The sequence below is a fragment of the Elephas maximus genome, chromosome X (assembly GCF_024166365.1).
Source record: "Elephas maximus indicus isolate mEleMax1 chromosome X, mEleMax1 primary haplotype, whole genome shotgun sequence".
Lineage (NCBI taxonomy): Eukaryota > Metazoa > Chordata > Mammalia > Proboscidea > Elephantidae > Elephas > Elephas maximus.
In genome coordinates this window covers 92,981,389-92,999,428 of record NC_064846.1, presented here as the reverse complement: position 1 = coordinate 92,999,428, position 18,040 = coordinate 92,981,389, and positions in this window count along the sequence as shown.

The following is an 18,040-nucleotide window of genomic DNA, read 5'->3' as shown; positions in this document are numbered from 1 at the left end:
TTTGGCTCTAGTGGACTTGTTCTAGTTTTTTCAACTTCAGCTTGACTTTGCATATGAACAATTGATGGACTGTTTCGCAGTCGGCTCCTGGTCTTGTTCTGACTAAGGATATTGAGCTTTTCCATAGTCTCCACAAATATAGTCGATTTGATTCCTGTGTATTCCATTCGGGGAGAACCACATGTATAAAAAAAAAACATGTATAGTCACCATTTATGTTGTGGAAAAAGGTATTTGCAATGATTAAGTTGTGAATCTTGCAAAATTCTACCATGTGATCTCCGGCTTCGTTTCTATCACCAAGGCCATATTTTCCATCTACTGTTCCTTCTTTGTTTCCAACTTTCTCATTCCAATCACTAGTAATTATCATCTCATTTGATTGCATGTTTGATCAATTTCAGACTGCAGAAGTTGGTAAAAATCTTCAATTTCTTCATCTTTGGCCTTAGTGGTTGGTGTGTAAATTTGAATAATAATCATATTAACTGGTCTTCCTTGTAGGCATATGGATAATATCCTATCACTTATGGCGTTGTACTTCAGGAAAGGTCTTGAAATGTTTATGATTGTCTGATATAAAATGGCTAATACCAGTCCATTTCAGCTTACTAATGCCTAGGATGTCAATCTTTATGTATTCCATTTCATTTTTGACAATTTCTAATTTTTCTAGATTCATACTTCGTACATGCCATGTTCCTATTATTAATGGATGTTTGCAGCTGTTTCTTCTCATTTTGAGTTGTGCCACATCAGCAAAGGAAGACCCGAAAGCTTGACCCCATCCATGTCATCAAGGTCAACTCTACTTCGAGGAGGCAGCTCTTCCCCAGCCCTATTTTGAGCGCCTTCCAACCTGAGGAGCTCATCTTCAGGCATACGTCTGCTGGTTTGTCGTACTGTGGTGATTTGCTTATTGCTTATGATGCTAGAAGCTATGCCACCAGTATTTCAAATACCAACAGGGTCTCCCATGGTGAACAGGTTTCAGCTAAGCTCCCAGACTAAGACAGACTAGGAAAAGGACCTCGTGGTCTACTTCTGAAAAATTTAGCCAGTAAAAACCTTATGAATAGCAGCGGAAGCTTATCATAAGACCTAGCAATTCCACTCCTTTTAATCTTCTCAAAACAAATGAAAACATACGTCCACAAAAAGGACTTGTATACAAATGTTCATAGCAGTATTATTCATAATAGCCCCAAACTGGATTAAATCAAAATGTTTTATCAATTGATGTATAGATAAACAAAGTGTGGTCTATCCATATAATGGGATGCTTTATTTAGTAATAAACAGGAACAAACTAATACATGTTGCAACATGCATGACCCTCAAAACATTATACTAACTGAAAGAAAGCAGAAGCAAAAGATTTGTTGTTGTATGATTCCAATTCTATGAAATGTCCAGAAAAGACAAATTTGTAGATAGAAAGCAGGTTGGTATTTGCCTAGGGCTAGGGGTGGAGATTAATTGCAGACATTCTGGAGGGATTTTTTTGTGGCAATAGAAATATTATAATACTGGATTGTGGTGATGGTTGGAGAATTCTATGTCTTTATTAAAAATCATTGGATTGTCACTTTCAATAGATGAATTTTAGATGTATAAATTGTTCTACAATAAAGCTGTAAAAAGAGCTGAATTGAGTTGTAATAACTTTCAGTGAGCTTTTGAAGTCTTGCTTTCCAAAGAATAGATTATGATTACCTTGAACATATGGTCTCCTTTTACTGTCCCAGACTCATGTAAATTTATTGACATAGTTATTAGCACATAGTAAGTTCTTTTTAAAAATTATACTATTTTATTGTATTTTTGGTGAAAGTTTACAAAGCAAATTAGATATACATTTAATAATTTCTATAGATATTGTTCAGTGACATTACTTACATTTTTCATAATGTGTCAACATTCTCATTATTTCCATTCTGGTTATGTTTCCATTAATCTAGCTTCCCTGAGCCCCCCTTCTCATCTTTGCTTAAGGTAAATGTTGATCATTCGGTTTCACAGAGATGATTTTTCTAAAGAAGAATGGTACTCACAAATGGTATTGTTTATTTTATGAGCCAATCTGTTATTTATCTGAAAGGGTGTAGTTTCAGGATAGAATTTAAAGGGTATCTATCTTAGGATGTCTGTCAGTTTGTCATACTGTGGGGGCTTGTGTGTTGCTGTGATGCTGGAAGCTATGCCACCGGTATTCAGATACCAGCAGGGTCACCCATGAAGGACAGGTTTCAGCTGAGCTTCCAGACTAAGACAGACTAGGAAGAAGAACCCGGCACTCTACTTCTGAAAAGCATTAGCCAGTGAAAACCTTATGAATAGCAGTGGAACATTGTCTGAGATAGTGCTGGAAGATGAGTCCCCCAGTTTGGAAGGCACTCAAAAGATGACTGGGGAAGAGCTGCCTCCTCAAAATAGAGTCGACCTTAATGACGTGGATGGAGTAACCTTTCGGGGCCTTTATTTGCTGATGTGGCATGACTCAAAATTAGAAGAAACATTGCAAACATTCATTAATAATCGGAACCTGGAATGTATGAAGTATGAATCTAGGAAAATTGGAAATCGTCAAAAATGAAATGGAATGCATAAACATTGATATCCTAGGCATTAATGAACTGAAATGGACTGGTATTGGCCATTTTGAATTGGACGATCATATAGTCTACTATGCTGGGAATGACAACTCGAAGAGGAATGGTGTTGCATTCATCGTCAAAAATAATTTTTCAAGATCTATCTTGAAGTACAATGCTGTCAGTGATAGGATAATATCCATACATCTGCAAGGAAGACTAGTTAATACCATTATTCAAATTTATGCACCAACCACTAGGGCCAAAAATGAAGAAATAGAAGATTTTTATCAGCTGCTGCAGTCTGAAATTGATCAAACATGCAATCAAGATGCATTGATAATTACTGGCGATTGGAATGTGAAAGTTGGAAACAAAGAAGACGGATGAGTAGTTGGAAAATATGGCCTTGGTGATAGAAACAATGCCAGAGATCGAATGATAGAATTTTGCAAGACCAAAGACTTCTTCATTGCAAATACCTTCTTTCACCAACATAAATGGCGACTATATACATGGACCTCACCAGATGGAACACACAGAAATCAAATTGACTACATCTGTGGAAAGGGATGATGGAAAAGCTCAACATCATCAGTCACAACAAGGCCAAAGGCCGACTGTGAAACAGACCATCAATTGCTCATATGCAAGCTCAAGCTGACACTGAAGAAAATTAGAGCATGTACACAAGAGCCAAAATATGACCTTGAGTATATTCCACCTGAATTTAGAGACCATCTGAAAACAGATTTGATGCGTTGAACGCTAGTGACCGAAGACCAGACGAGTTGTGGAATGACATCAAGGACATCATCCATGAAGACAGCAAGAGGTCATTGAAAAGACATGAAAGAAAGAAAAGACCAAGACAGGTATCAGGAGAGACTCAGAAACTTGCTCTTGAGGGTTGAGCAGCTAAAGAAAAGCAAGAATTGATGAAGTAAAAGAACTGAACAGAAGATTCCAAAGGGCGTCTCGAGAAGACAAAGTAAAGTATTATAATGACATGTGCAAAAAGCTGGAGATGGAAAACCAAAAGGGAAGAGCACGAACGGCATTTCTCAAGCTGAAAGAACTGAAGAAAAAATCAAGCCTAAAGTTGCAATAGTGAAGGATTCTATGGGGATAATATTAAACAACGCAGGAAGCATCACAAGAAGATGGAAGGAATACACAGAGTCGTTATACCAAAAAGAATTAGTCGATGTTCAACTATTTCAAGGGGAAGCATATGATCAGGAACTGATGGTACTGAAGGAAGAAGTCCAAGCTGCTCTGAAGGCACTGGCAAAAAACAAGGCTCCAGGAATTGATGGAATATCAATTGAGATGTTTCAACAAACAGATGCAGCGCTGGAGGTGCTCACTTGTCTATGCCAAGAAATATGGAAGACAGCTTCCTGGCCAACTGACTGGAAGAGATCCATATTTATGCCTATTCCCAAGAAAGGTGACCCAACTTAATGTGGAAATTATAGAACAACATCTTCAATATCACACGTAAGCAAAATTTTCCTGAAGATCATTCAAAAATGGCCACGACAGTATATCGACAGGGAACTGCCAGAAATTCAGGCAAGTTTCAGAAGAGGACATGGAACCAGGGATATCATTGCTGATGTCAGATGGATCCTGGCTGAAAGCAGAGAATACCAGAAGGATGTTTAGCTGTGTTTTATTGATTACGCAAAGGTATTTGACTGTGTGGATCATAGCAAATTATGGATAACATTGCAAAGAATTGGAATTCCAGAACACTTAATAGTGCTCATGAGGAACCTTTACACAAATCAAGAGGCAGTTGTTCGAACAGAACAAGGGGATACTGATTGGTTTAAAGTCAGGAAAGGTGTGCGTCAGGGTTGTATTCTTTCACCACACCTATTCAATCTGTATGCTGAGCAAATAATCCAAGAGGCTGGACTATATGAAGAAGAACGGAGCATCAGGATTGGAGGAAGACTCATTAACAACCTGCGTTATGTGGATGACACAACCTTGCTTGCTGAAAGTGAAGAGGATTCAAAACACTTATTGATGAAGATCAAAGACCACAGCCTTCAGTATATATTACGCCCCAACATAAAGAAAACAAAAATCCTCACAATTGGACCAATAAGCAACCTCATGATCAACGAAGAAAAGACTGAAGTTGTCAAGGGTTTCATTGTACTTGGATCCACAATCAACAGTCATGAAAGCAGCAGTCAGGAAATCAAAAGACACATTGCATTGGGTAAATCTGCTGCGAAGGACCTCTTCAAAGTGTTGAAGAGCAAAGATGTCACCTTGAAGATTAAGGTGCGCCTCACCCAAGCCATGGTATTTTCAATCGCATCATATGCATGTGAAAGCTGGACAATGAAAAAGGAAGTCCAAAGAAGAGTTGATGCCTTTGAATTGCGGTGTTGGGGAAGAATATTGACTATACCATGGACTGACAAAAGAATGAACAAATCCGTCTTGGACGAAGCACAGCCAGAACGCTCCTTAGAAGCAAGGATGGAGAGACTGCGTCTTACATACTTTGGATGTGTTGTCAGGAGGGATCAGTCCCTGGAGAAGGACTTCATGCCTGGCAGAGTACAGGGTCAGTGGAAAAGAGGAAAATCCTCAACGAATTGTATTGACAAGTGGCTGCAACAATGAGCTCAAGGATAACAACGATTGTAAGGATGGTGCAGGACTGGGCAGCGTTTCGTTCTTTTGTGCATAGGGTCGCTGTGAGTCGGAACCAACTCGATGGCACCTAACAACAACATGTTAGGGTGATAGTATTCTCTGGTTCTCTGGTAACCACCAATGAACATTGGTTTCTGTGTATTTCCTATTCATGTCATTTCATAAAAGTGAGATCATACAATTTTTGTATTTTTGTGATTGACTTATTTCACTCAGCATAATGTCCTCCTAGCTCATCCATGTTGAGAGATGATGACTCGGGAACTCCTTTTTCTTTATAGCTGAGTAGTATTCCATTATATGTAAGTACCACATTTTGATTATCCATTCATCCATTGATGGGCACTTAGGTCATTTCCATCTTTTTGCTATCATGAATAGTGCTGCAATGAACATAGGTGTGGATATGTCTGTTTGTGTCACTTCTATTAGATCTCTAGGGTATATACCTAGGTGTGGAATTGCTGGACCACAAGGTATTTCTATTTCTAGCTTTTTGAAGCTACTCTGTAACGTTTTCCATAGGGCTTGTGTAATTGTACAATTCCACCAGCAGCCGATAAGGGTTCCAATCTCCCCACAACTTTGACTGTATTTGCTGTTTTCTATTTTTATTTTTCAGTTCCATTTCTGTAGGGGTGAGGTTGTATCTCATTGTAGTTTTGATTTGCAACTCTCTAATGGCTGATGATCATGAGCATCTCTTCATGTGTTTGTTGGTCATTTGAATGTCCTCTTTGAAGTATCTGTTCATATCCTTTGCCCACGTATTAATTGGGTTGTTTTTGTTGTTGTTGAGTTGTTGAAGTTTTCTATATATGTTGGAGATTAGACCCTTTTCAGATATGTTGTTCCCCAAATTTTTTTTCCCAGTCTATTTTGATAGTCTTTTGATGCATACAAGTATTTAATTTTTAGGAGGTCCCAGTTATCTAATTTGTTTTCTGTTTGTGCATTTGTTGTTGTGTTTGATAATCTATTTCTGAAAAAAAAAAATTAGATCCCATTATTTAGTCCCTATATTATCTTCCAGAAACTTTATAGTTTTAGCTTTAACATTTAGGTCTTTGATTCATTTTGAGTTAGTTTTTGTGTGTGGAGTGAAGTATATATTCATTTTTCTGCAAATGGATATCCAGTTTTGCCAGCACCATTTGTTACAGAGACTGTTTCTTCCCCTTTGAATGGACTTTGACCTCTTGTCAAAAATCAGCTGCCTATGGATATATTCCTTCTGGGTTCTCAATTCTATTCCATTGATCTATGTGTTTGTCATTGAACCACTACCAGACTGTTGTGATTACAGAGGCTGGTTCAATGACAAACACATAGATCAATGGAATAGAATTGAGAACCCAGAAGGAATATATCTATAGGCAGCTGATTTTTAGATTGGGTAGTGTGACACCTCCTACTTTGTTCTTCTTCAATATCGCTTTGTCTGTCTGAAGTCTTTTACTTTACATATAAAGCTGGTGATTAGTTTTTCCATTTCAGTAAAGAATGTTGTCAGAATTTGGATTTAGATTGTATTATATCTATAGATTGCTTTGGGTACTATTGACATTTTCACAACATTAAGTCTTGCAATCCATGAGCGTGGCATGTTCTTCCATTTATGTAGGTCTCTTTTAGTTTCTTACAGTAATGTTTTGTAGTTTTCACCATATAGGTCTTTTACATTGCTGGTTAGATTTATTCCTAAGGTATTTTACCTTTTGAGGGCTATTGTAAATGGTATTGTTTTCTTTATTTCCTTTTCAGAGTTTTCCCTGTTAGTGTAAAGGGACCCAAGTGATTTTTGTGTGCTGATCTTGTACCATGCCGCTTTGTTGAATCCTTCTGTTAGATCCAGTAGCTTTCTTATGGAATCTCTGGGATTTTCTGTGTATAGGATCATGTCATCTGTGAGTAGAGATAATTTTACTTCTTTTCCAATTCGATAACCTTTATTTCTCTTTTTTGCCTTATTGCTCTGGCTAGGACTTCCAGTACAATACTGAATAAGAGTGGTAATTATGGGCATTCTTGTCTTGTTCCTGTTCTCAAGAGGCAGGCTCTCAGTCTTTAATTTCCATTGAGAATAAATGTTGGCTGTTGGTTTTGCACATATGCCCTTAATTATGTTGAGAAATTTCTCTTCTATTCCTATTTTGCTGAGTTTTTTTCAGGAAAGGGTGCTGACTTTTATCAAATGCCTCTTTTGCATCAAATTGAGATGATCATGTGATTCTTTTCCTTTGTTTGATTTATGTGGTGAATTACATTGATTGATTTTCTAATGTTGAACCACCCGGGCATTCCTGGTATAAATCCCACTTGATCATAGTGTATGATTTTTTTTTTGAAATGTTGTTGAATTCTGTTTGCTAGAATTTTGTTGAGAATTTTTTGTGTCTATATTCATGAGGGATATTGGTCTGTAGTTGTGTTTTTTTTGTGATATCTTTACCTGGCTTTGGCATCAGGGCTTCATAGAATGAGTTAGGAAGTATTCCTTCCTGTTCTATGTTTTGAAAGTGTTCGAGTAGAATTGGTGTCAACTCTTCTCTGAATGCTTGGTTAAATTCCCCAGTGAAGCCATCTAGGCCGGGGCTGTTTTTTGTTGGGATTTTTTTGGTGACGTTTTCAATCTCCTCTTTTGTTATGGCTTTGTTTAGATTTTGCACGTCTATTTGTGTTAGTTTAAGTAGGTAGTGTGGTTCTAGGAATTTGTCCATTTCTTCTGGGTTTTCAAATTTGTTGGAGTACAATTTTTCATAGTATTCTGTTATGATCCTCTGTATCTCAGTTGAATCTGTTGTGATGTCTCTAATTTCATTTCTTATTTTGGTTATTTGCATCTTCTTATTTTTTTTTCCTTTGTCAGTTTGGCCAGTGTGGTTAATTTTACCAATCCTTTCAGAGAACCAACTTCGAGTCTTGCTGATTCTATTGTTTTTCTGTTTTCTATTTCATTTATTTCTGCTCTGATCTTTATTATTTCCTTTCTTGTGGTAGCTTTAGTCTTCCTTTGATATTTGTAGAAGTTCTCAGATTAAGTTATTGATTTTGGACCTTTCTTCTTTTTCAATGTATTCATTTATTGCTATAAATTTCCCCCTGAGCACTGTTTTTGCTGCATCCCAAAGGTTTTGGTATGTTGTGTTTTCATTCTGGTTTGATTCCAAGTATTTTTTAACTTCACATTTAATTTCTTCTATGACCCAATAGTTTTCCAGTTATGTGTTATATAGATTCCATGTATTTAATTTTCTTTATTCTTCCTCTTATTGATTTGTAGTTTCATACCGTTATAGTGAGAGGGGATGCTTTATATAATTTCCATCTTTTTAAATTTATTGATGCTTGCTTTGTGGCCTAAAATATGGTCTATTCTGCAGAATATTCCACATGTGTTGGAGAAAAATGTGTATGTGTCACTTTTGTGTGGTGTGCTTTATATATATCTATGAGGTCCAGTTGGTTAAGTGTTATTTAGATCTTCTGTATTTTTATTGATTTTCTTTCTAGTTGTTCTGACAGTCATCAAAAGTGGTGTATTAAAATCTATTATTATTGTAGATTTATTTCTCTTTTCAATTCTGTTAGAGTTTGTTTTATAAATTTTGGAGCTTTGGCATTGGATGCATAAATATTTATAACTGCTATGTCTTCTGGTGGCATAGTGGTTAAGTGCTACAGCTGCTAACCAAGAGGTCGACAGTTCGAATCTGCCAGGCGCTCCTTGGAAACTCTATGGGGCAGTTCTAATCTGTCCGATAGGGTCGCTATGAGTCGGAATCAACTCGACGGCAGTGGGTTTTAGCGGATATGTCTTCTTGGTGAATTGATCCTTTAATTATTATATAATGTCCTTCTTTGTATCTTTTAATGGATTTTGACTTAAGGTCTACTTTGTAAGATATTAATATTGCCATTCCTGCTTCCTTTTGTTTACCGTTTGCTTGGTATATTTTTTCCATCCCTTTATTTTTAGCCTATTTATATCTTTGTGTCTAAGGTGTGTCTCTTGCAGACAAAATATTGATGGGTCATGTTTTTTATCCATCTGCCTCTTGACTCATGCATTTATTCCACTAACATTCAGTGTGATTATTGATAGGTAAGAATTTACTGCTGCTGTTGTGGTGTTAACAGTTTCTTTGTTCTTTACTTTCTGTGCTGAGTTCTTTTTTTTGTATATGGATTTTCTTTTTTTATCATGTTATTGTGTGTGTGTGCGTGTTTCCTGAGGCTTTTTGTTTTTCTTCTTTATTTTGATTGAGTAAACTTATTTTCTTTGTGCTTACTCTGAAGTTTACATTTATCATCCTATATTTAAAACAGTGTGTTATATCTTGAAATCACCTTGACGTCCTCTCCATACGGAAGTTGTATAACTATACCATTCATTCCCTCTTTTATTTTGAAGTTGTTGTCATTTCCAACTTAATATCTCTGGTTCCTTGTAATCAATTTTGTAGCTTTATTTTGGTTTTGTGAAGTCTTTATCTGGCATAGTATCTGGGTGATGCTGTCATGTGTCTTTATCTCAGGTTGTCTGATGCTGATTTTCTATCTGAAGGACTTCCTTTAATATTTCTTGTAGGGCTGGTCTGCTTCTTTCAAATTCCCTCAATTTCTGCTTATCTGGGAATGTCCTAATTTCACCCTCATTTTTGAAAGACAGTTTTTTGCTGGATATACGGTTCTTGTTTGGCAGTTCTTCTCTTTCAGGGCTTTGTATATGTCATCCCATTGCCTTCTTGCTTGCATGGCTTCTGACGAGAAATCAAGCTTAATCTTATTAAGGCCCCTTTGTAAGTGATATTTTGCTTTCTGTGAGCTGCTCTCAAAATTCTTCTTTGTCTTTAGTTCTGGGAAGTTTGATTATGATATGTCTTGATGAATTTCTTTAGGGGTCTATCCTGTATGGGGTTTATTGAGATTTTTGGATAGAAATCTTCTTGCCTTTCATGATATTTGGGGAGCTCTCTGACATTATACCTTTAAAAATTCTCTCTGTATTTTTTTCTGTCTTCCCCTTCCTGTATTCCTAATAAAACCCATTGCCGTCGAGTCGATTCCGACTCATAGCGAACCTATGGGACAGAGTAGAACTGCCCGATAGAGTTTCCAAGGAGCGCCTGCAGGATTTGTGCTGCCGACCTCTTGGTTAGCAGCCGTAGCACTTTACCACTACGCCACCAGGGTTTCTGTATTCCTAATAGGCATATATTATTCCTCTTGATAATGTCCCACATAACCCTTAGGCTTTCTCTTTTTTTCTTCAGCCTTTTTTCTGATTGTTCTTCAAACAAATTAGTATCAAGGAATTTGTCCTCTATTTCACTGATTCTTCCTTCCATTGATTCAATTCTACTTCTGTGGACTTCCATTGAATGGTTTTTTTTCTGATATTTTATTGTTAAGGTTCTGAATTTCTAGTTATTTTTATATGGTTTCTATTTCTCTATTGAGTTTGCCATTTTCTTTTTGTATTGTTTTCCCGAATTCTTCTAGGTAGTTTTTTGTGTTTTCCTTGATCTCTTTGAATAGTCTAAACATTACTCTTTTGAATTCCTTGTCAGATAGTTCTATTATTAGTTCTTCCTCAGAAAGTTTTTCCACCCCTTTATTTTGCTCCTTTGCTTGAGCTGTCTTATCCTGCTTCTTCGTATGATTTGTAATTGATTCCTATCTATCTTTGAGACTTTAAGGTTGTATTTTATTTGTTTATATATTTCTTTGTTGATTGTATGTTTATTTGTATTTTTGTGTTGTTTTGCTTTGATATATCTGGAGCTTAGCTTTTTCCCTTTCTCTCTATATTTTCTACTTTCCTTTGTATTGTTTTCCTCGATGTTGCTTTGTAGTATTGGTCCGTGTATGACTACGGTGTTGCCATTTGGTTGGGAGTAGTTTTCTCTCACTGGTACGTATGATTGGTCACATACACACAGGAATCCTCTGTCGTTGTATATGTATGTCTTGCCTTGTAGGATTGTGTGAAGGTATGTGAGCAGGACTCTTCCCTGTTGTGGGGCTCCAGGTTTCTGATGGTCAGGATCCTCCACAGCTCTTGTGGGGACATGTGGTTCTTCCACATTGGTGTGTGCTGTTACTGCAGTCTCTGGAGATGCCCACACCACACCATCACCCACACCACCACCACTACCTGTGTCACTGCCCCTACTTGCACCACTGCCACCACTTGTATCCCCCACCACCCAAACTGCAGCCACCATCTGCGCTGCCGCCACCACACATTCTGCCACCATAACCCATACAGCACAACACACACTGCTGCCGCCACACACTCTGCTGTCATTTTTGCAGACCAACTGTAAAGGATGAGGAAGTCCCTCTGTTTAGTTATGGATTGGTATCCTAGTGACAAAGAGAGGACTGGGAGTCTCTGTGTATGCTCAGACAGCCTGAGGGAATAGGTAGAGTGTGGGAGGGTCATGTGGTAGGCAGGCATTCTAGGGCACCTCACCTCGTGGGCCAAGAAAGATACATGGTCAGCTTGGGCAGGGTGGGGCGAGTTGTAAGAGCTGCCCAGATATATCGCTATACAGGCCAGGTGAGGCACTTGGTGGGCTTGTGCCAGCCAAAGGGAGCGGTGGTCATTTTTATGAGGCTCCTTGCTGGGCAGGCTGGGCAGCAGGAGCTGTGGGCATGTCTCCAGGATCCTCTGTGTGGGCCGGGGGGGGGAGGGGAAGCTATGGTTATGTCAAGTGTTGGGGGAGTTGTTGAGGGTACCTTGCACACGGGTGATAGGGGCAGGGAGGCCTACTCTAATGGGAAAAGAAAGAGGATTGGCATGAGGCTGCTCAAGAAGGAAACTTCTGGTTATTACTCTTCTATTTCACTATTCAATGGATATCTCCCACCTAAACAGATGTGCACCATCACTGATAGGAAGTTCCATCACTAGTGTCTAGGTCCCTCCCTTCTCTGCAGTCACTTGCAACTCTGAAGCTCTTTCCCACTTTCCTGCTCTCACCCTTGCCCTTCCACAGAATTGTATTTCCTGTCTTACCAATCACTGTCCTGAGGCGCCAATGATTCAGTCTGCTCCACTTTGCTTCAGTGACACTTCCCTTTTTTCTCCCCTAGTTTCAAAGTTATGGGACTCCCTAGGGTCTCCTTCTTAGGCTAATTTGGACCTGGCACATGACCTGCCTACCTTGTTTCTTTCCAGGTTTGTTCACTCAATGTCTCTGCCGCCAGCTGTGTTTTGCATGAAATTGCCTTCCTGGGCTCCTCACCTGGGTAGGTTGTTTGCTGATGTCTCAAAATGGCCACATTGTGCCAGGCCAGCCAGCCGGGCATGGATTCACTGAGAATCTCCATGTTCCTGCTGATTTAACTCTCTTTCCAGTTGGTGCTCAGTCCAATTCTTCAACCTTTCCTTTGATGTTCAAGGATCCAGGGGCATTGTTTGTATCTGCTTCACTTGGTTTCTCAAGTCTTTGTTGCAGGGGAAATGTTAAGATCGTCTATCTAAGCTGTCATCTTTTTCCCATTCTACATAGTAAGTTCTTGATAAAGGCTAGATTTTATTATTATTACTACAGGATGTTGGAGCTATAAAGAACTTGAGAAATGAACTAGCTCAACTTCCTTTATTTTAAATATGAAGATACTAAGTTCCAGTCAAGAGGAGGTACTTGCCAATGGTCTCAAAACTGACTAGAATATGATTCTCTTTATTCTATATTCAGTGTCCTTTTTGTTTTAAAAATGGACTGAAAATATGCAGATATGTCAACCTTTGATCTTTTCACTAGAAGGCTCTGCTGGCTTAGATCAGGTGTGTTCACCCTAGATAAAAATCAAAACTGGTTGGGTTCTAGCTTTATGCACATATCTAAATTTGTGAAGATCCTGTGGAAATCCAGATTGCTTTTCTTCAAGGAGAAAGGGCCATGGCCAAGGTTCACACATCCCCACTTTACAGATCTCTTCTCTTTTTTATTTGAAGAACTCAGTTAAATTTTGTATTAGAGTTCAACAAGACAGAAAGAAAAAATCAGAAGTGATGGTGTTGATTAACTAAATTATGCACAAGGAAGTAGGGGAATTGGAATCAAGTGTTGGAGCTTACAACTGTGACTTTTTAGTTATTGGGAGAGGGGCAATTGCAGAAGAGAAGGGTGAATTTAGAGGCTTAAGTGTCCACAGCTCAGTGCCTTTGTAGGCAACCAGTTCACAATGCCCAGAACTTTGTAACTGCATCTGGGTCCTGCTTGGGTGATGAAAGTATTTTGATTAGGAAAGGCATTAGCTTTATGTAATTACCTTACTTTTTTTTTGAATCAAAAAATGTAATCAGGGGTGCTTAAATGCCTGCCAGCAAAGAGGTAAAGTTTAACAGCTGGGATCTAAAACCAAGTCACAATGCACTTAGTTACAATAAGAGAACAGCAAGAACACACCATTTAGGAAATAGGTCTTATGAGAAAGGCTAAAGAATGAGCCTGATTTCACCAAATGAAGAATTTGGGGGTATCATTCAGTTGACAAGTATTACTGAGCACTTATTATGTGCAAATCATTGTGCTATAGTAATTGTTATGGATTGAATTGTGTCCTCCAATATGCATTGTAAATCTGAACCCCTATTTTTTTTATACATATGAGAATGGGTTTTCTTTATTGTGTTAATGAGGAGTATTAGTGTTGGGTGTGTCTTAAATCAATCTCTTTTGAGATAAAAAAAGAGTAGATTACACAAGCAAGCACAAATGGAGGGGAAGGTACACATCACATGATTGCCAAGGAACCTAGGCAAGGAATAGAAGCTGAAAAGAGACAGAGACTTTCCCCCAGAGAGAACAGAGAGAGAGAGCTTTTCCCTTGAGCTAGTGCCTTGAATTCAGACTTCCAGCCTCCTAAACTGTGAGAAAATAAATGTCCGTTCATTAAAGCTAGGCACTGGTGGTATTTCTTTTATAGCAGGACTAGATAACCAAGACACTAATGCTATCTTAAATTTGTATAGTTCAATGCACTTTTACATACTCGGTTGGTAATACATGAGGAATATACACACACCTTTGCCTTCAAGGAGCCTACAGTAGGGGAGATAAGAAGACATACACAAAAAAACATATACAGAAATTTAAAGAAATTGTGGTTTAGTGTCATATTAATGGTACAAATGGCTATAGGAGTTCAGAAAGGAAAAAAGTAATTTCCTAATATAATGATTAGGGAAGGTTTCACAGAAGGGATGGACAGGATTTTATGTGTGCATATATTTGAAGGTCTTTGAAAATTTGAAAGGTAACTGTATAGAGGATGATGGTGTATCTGCTCATAGTTTCCAGGAACAGTAAGAAAAGAATAGGCCGAAAATACATCAGAGGGATTTGAAGGAAGATATGAAAAGAAGCTTCCTAATTCTATGGACAGTGAAGCACTGGAAGACAGAAGAAAACTTAGAAAATCAGCAACCTTTTTAAGATGAAGATTGGACAATCATATGCCTGGGATGGTTTAAAGTTAATACTTCCTACAGGCAGTTAGTTAGGACTAGCTGAATGATTACTTTTCCTCATTCCATGGAATGCTGCACATTGCACATGCCTCCTTGAATATCTTCCATAAGCACCTCAGTTAAAACATATTTGAAAGAGAAGTTATCTCTCCAAGTTCCCTCAACAACAAGCAATAGCAGAACCAAGACTGGAATGAAAGCTTCCTAACTTCCTCTCAATACTCCGCTACTCCATACTCCTTCCCAGATGATACTTTAAATTTTTTTTTAATTGTCTTCATTAGGAACTGTCACCTATGCTTTATTTATGGCATTTTTTGCTCATTTTAGTTCCTGTAAACATTTCAAAGACACTACATTGGAATTAATTAGAGATTAGTTCTTGATCCTAGACAGATTTCGCAGGGTCTGTAGACTGAATTCCCAAAAAAGTCCCACCATTAACATGGACATTTTAAAGTTTGAGGTGTGTGATATTCCCTGTGAATTCACCAAAAGGCAGGGCAAAATCTGACCTTCGTAGTTGCTTTCTCTTAAAAATCAAAACCCATTTTGATAAAGGGAATAACCAGGTGAATTAGTCATATTACTCTAAGATTAGTCATCCAAACAAATTGAGCTCCTATTATGCACTTTTTTTTATGTGCTAGGCATGCATAAATTAGAATCTCACTTTTTCTTTTAATAATTGGGTCAAGAAATGTGTAAGCAAAGACAAATTAGGAATCTAGATCTGGATTACCTAACACTGCCCCTTTATTTTGGTTATAAGTTCTTGAACGTTGTGTATGGATGGTGTCTTAGTTATCTAGTGCTGCTATAACAGAAATACCACAAGTGGATGACTTTAACAAACAGAAATTTATTTTCTCATAGTCTAGTAGGCTAGAAGTCTGAATTCAGGATGCCAGCTCCAGGGGAAGGCTTTCTGTCTTTGGCACCTCTGAAGGAAGGTCCTTGTCATCAATCTTTCCCAGCTCTAGGAGCTTCTCAGTGCAGGGACCCTGGGTCCAAAGGACGTGCTCTGCTCCTGGCACTACTTCCTTGGTGGTATGAGATCTCCTCCCAAGTTTCAGAATCTCATTTCTTCCCAATAAATGCCTCATTTTAACTTCAAATACCATTCATTGTTGAGAATTCAATTGGCATTGTAATTCAGCTGCTCTTACAATAAGGCTCTGGGTTTGGTTTTAAGCAATATCAGCTCTGTTACTATAAAAAATAAGGCTTTTTTTCAAGGCACAAGTGGAAAATTTGAGGTTGTTTATGCAGCGCTTGATCTTTGACTCTGAAGCCCTGAGCCCATCTCTCTTTCACCACTTTGTCTAGTGAAAGTAGGGCTAACCAACCAGCTTCCTTATACTTCTCATTATGACAAAATTGTAGAAAGGTATCAAACATGCAATCACCCTAGAGCCTTGTCTCTCACCAATACTTGATCTATTGGTGGTGATATTTTGTGTATTTGTATTGCCACCTCATGCCATCGATTAACAGTGCCCTATTCACTTGGACGCAGGGTCATCAACAGCTTTAAGACTAACCAGAACTGAGAACCAATTTAGAAAACTCATCCTTACAATTTGGTTTCTCTAGAACCACTCTTGGTACTAAATGTCTTAGGCTCGTTCTCTAGAGAAGCAAAACAGTAAATATATATATATGTATGTATGTTTATATATTATATATATATATTTTTTTACCAAAACCCAAAAAACCCATTTCCGTCAAGGTGATTCTGACTCATACTGACCCTGTAGAGCAGAGTGGAACCACCCCGTAGGGTTTCCAAGGAGTGACCGGTAGATTTGAACTGCCAACCTTTTGGTTAGCAGCCAAGCTCTTAACCACTGTGCCAGTGCAGCTCCAAATATATATATATAGAGAGAGAGAGAGAAATTTATAACAAGGAAATGGCTCATATGGTTGTAGAGGTTGGAATGTCCCAAGATAGGCAGGTCAGACAGCAGGGCTTTTGCTTGCTCTGGATCCTGCAGCTGGCTTCTGTTGGTCTGACTTCCAGTTCTTCGGACTTGAGTTAGCAGCTTACTTACCGTCTTGCCTGCTGATCTGGGGATTGGTCGATCTTCACAGCCTGTGAGTAAGAGCCCTGCTGTCTGACCTTCTAATCTTGGGTTTGTCAACCCCTGCAGTTACATGAGTCAGTTGAAGCTTCTATCCTGACCCACGGACTTGGAACATTCCAGCTTCTACAACCACAAGAGCCATTTCCTTGATAGAAATCTCTGTCTATGTATATATTTATGTGCTTTACTGGTTTTACTTCTCTAGGGAACCCAGCCTAAGACAGATGGTTACATTGTGTGTGTGTGTATACCTATACAAATATACTTGAAATGTTAGTTCTTATGAAAAGGGATTTTATTATGATAACACAGGTGGAAGAAGACTCAATCAACGGTCTATGATTCCAAGTAAGATAGACCAATAGGGTTACTAGGAGGATAAAGTAAAAATTATCCTATGTTTTTCTCCTGTTCTGAAAAGAAGTGGGGACATATTCTATACCTTGATTCAGATAAAAGACTAGGATGAGCCTAAAATTACCAAAAATTATTTATTATGAATAATCTCAATCTTTACTGTTATAAGAGAAGCACATTTACTTTTGCTTTGCATTAATAATATGAGCATGCTGTAAAAAAGTAGGAAAAAGGTGGACTCATAAAGAAGAGTCTTGGTTTCTTCAAGCTTTGTAATTTATTTATTCATTCACTCACTCAGATATGCATACAACAAATACTTATTGAGAGTCTACATTGTGCTAGTTGCTGGAGATACAATGGTGACCACTACTATGTGACTTTAGGCTAGTCACTTCTCTTCTTGTGCTTGAATTTTTCTCATGTATAAAATGAGAGTCTGGGACTTGGGTCTTTAAAAGCACTTTTAATCCTTTTTCACAAAACACTTTTAATCATAAAGAAAAGAGAGAATGGGTATGAAAATGCTTTATTAATGGTAAAATACTGTAAAAATGTAAGAGCATAATGCTAGGTTGTCCAAATATAACACACCACAATTGGTTTTCCCACACTTAAGTTCAAGGGTTGTCACTTTATTTCTTGTTGTTGTTAGGTGCCATCGAGCTGGTTCCGGCTCATAGCTACCCTATGTACAACAGAATGAAACACTGCCTAGTCTTGCACCATCCTCACAGTTGTTGCTATGTTTGAGCCCATTATTGCAGCCACTGTGTCAATCTATCTCATTGAGGGTCTTCCTCTTTTTCGCTGACTCTCTAATCAGA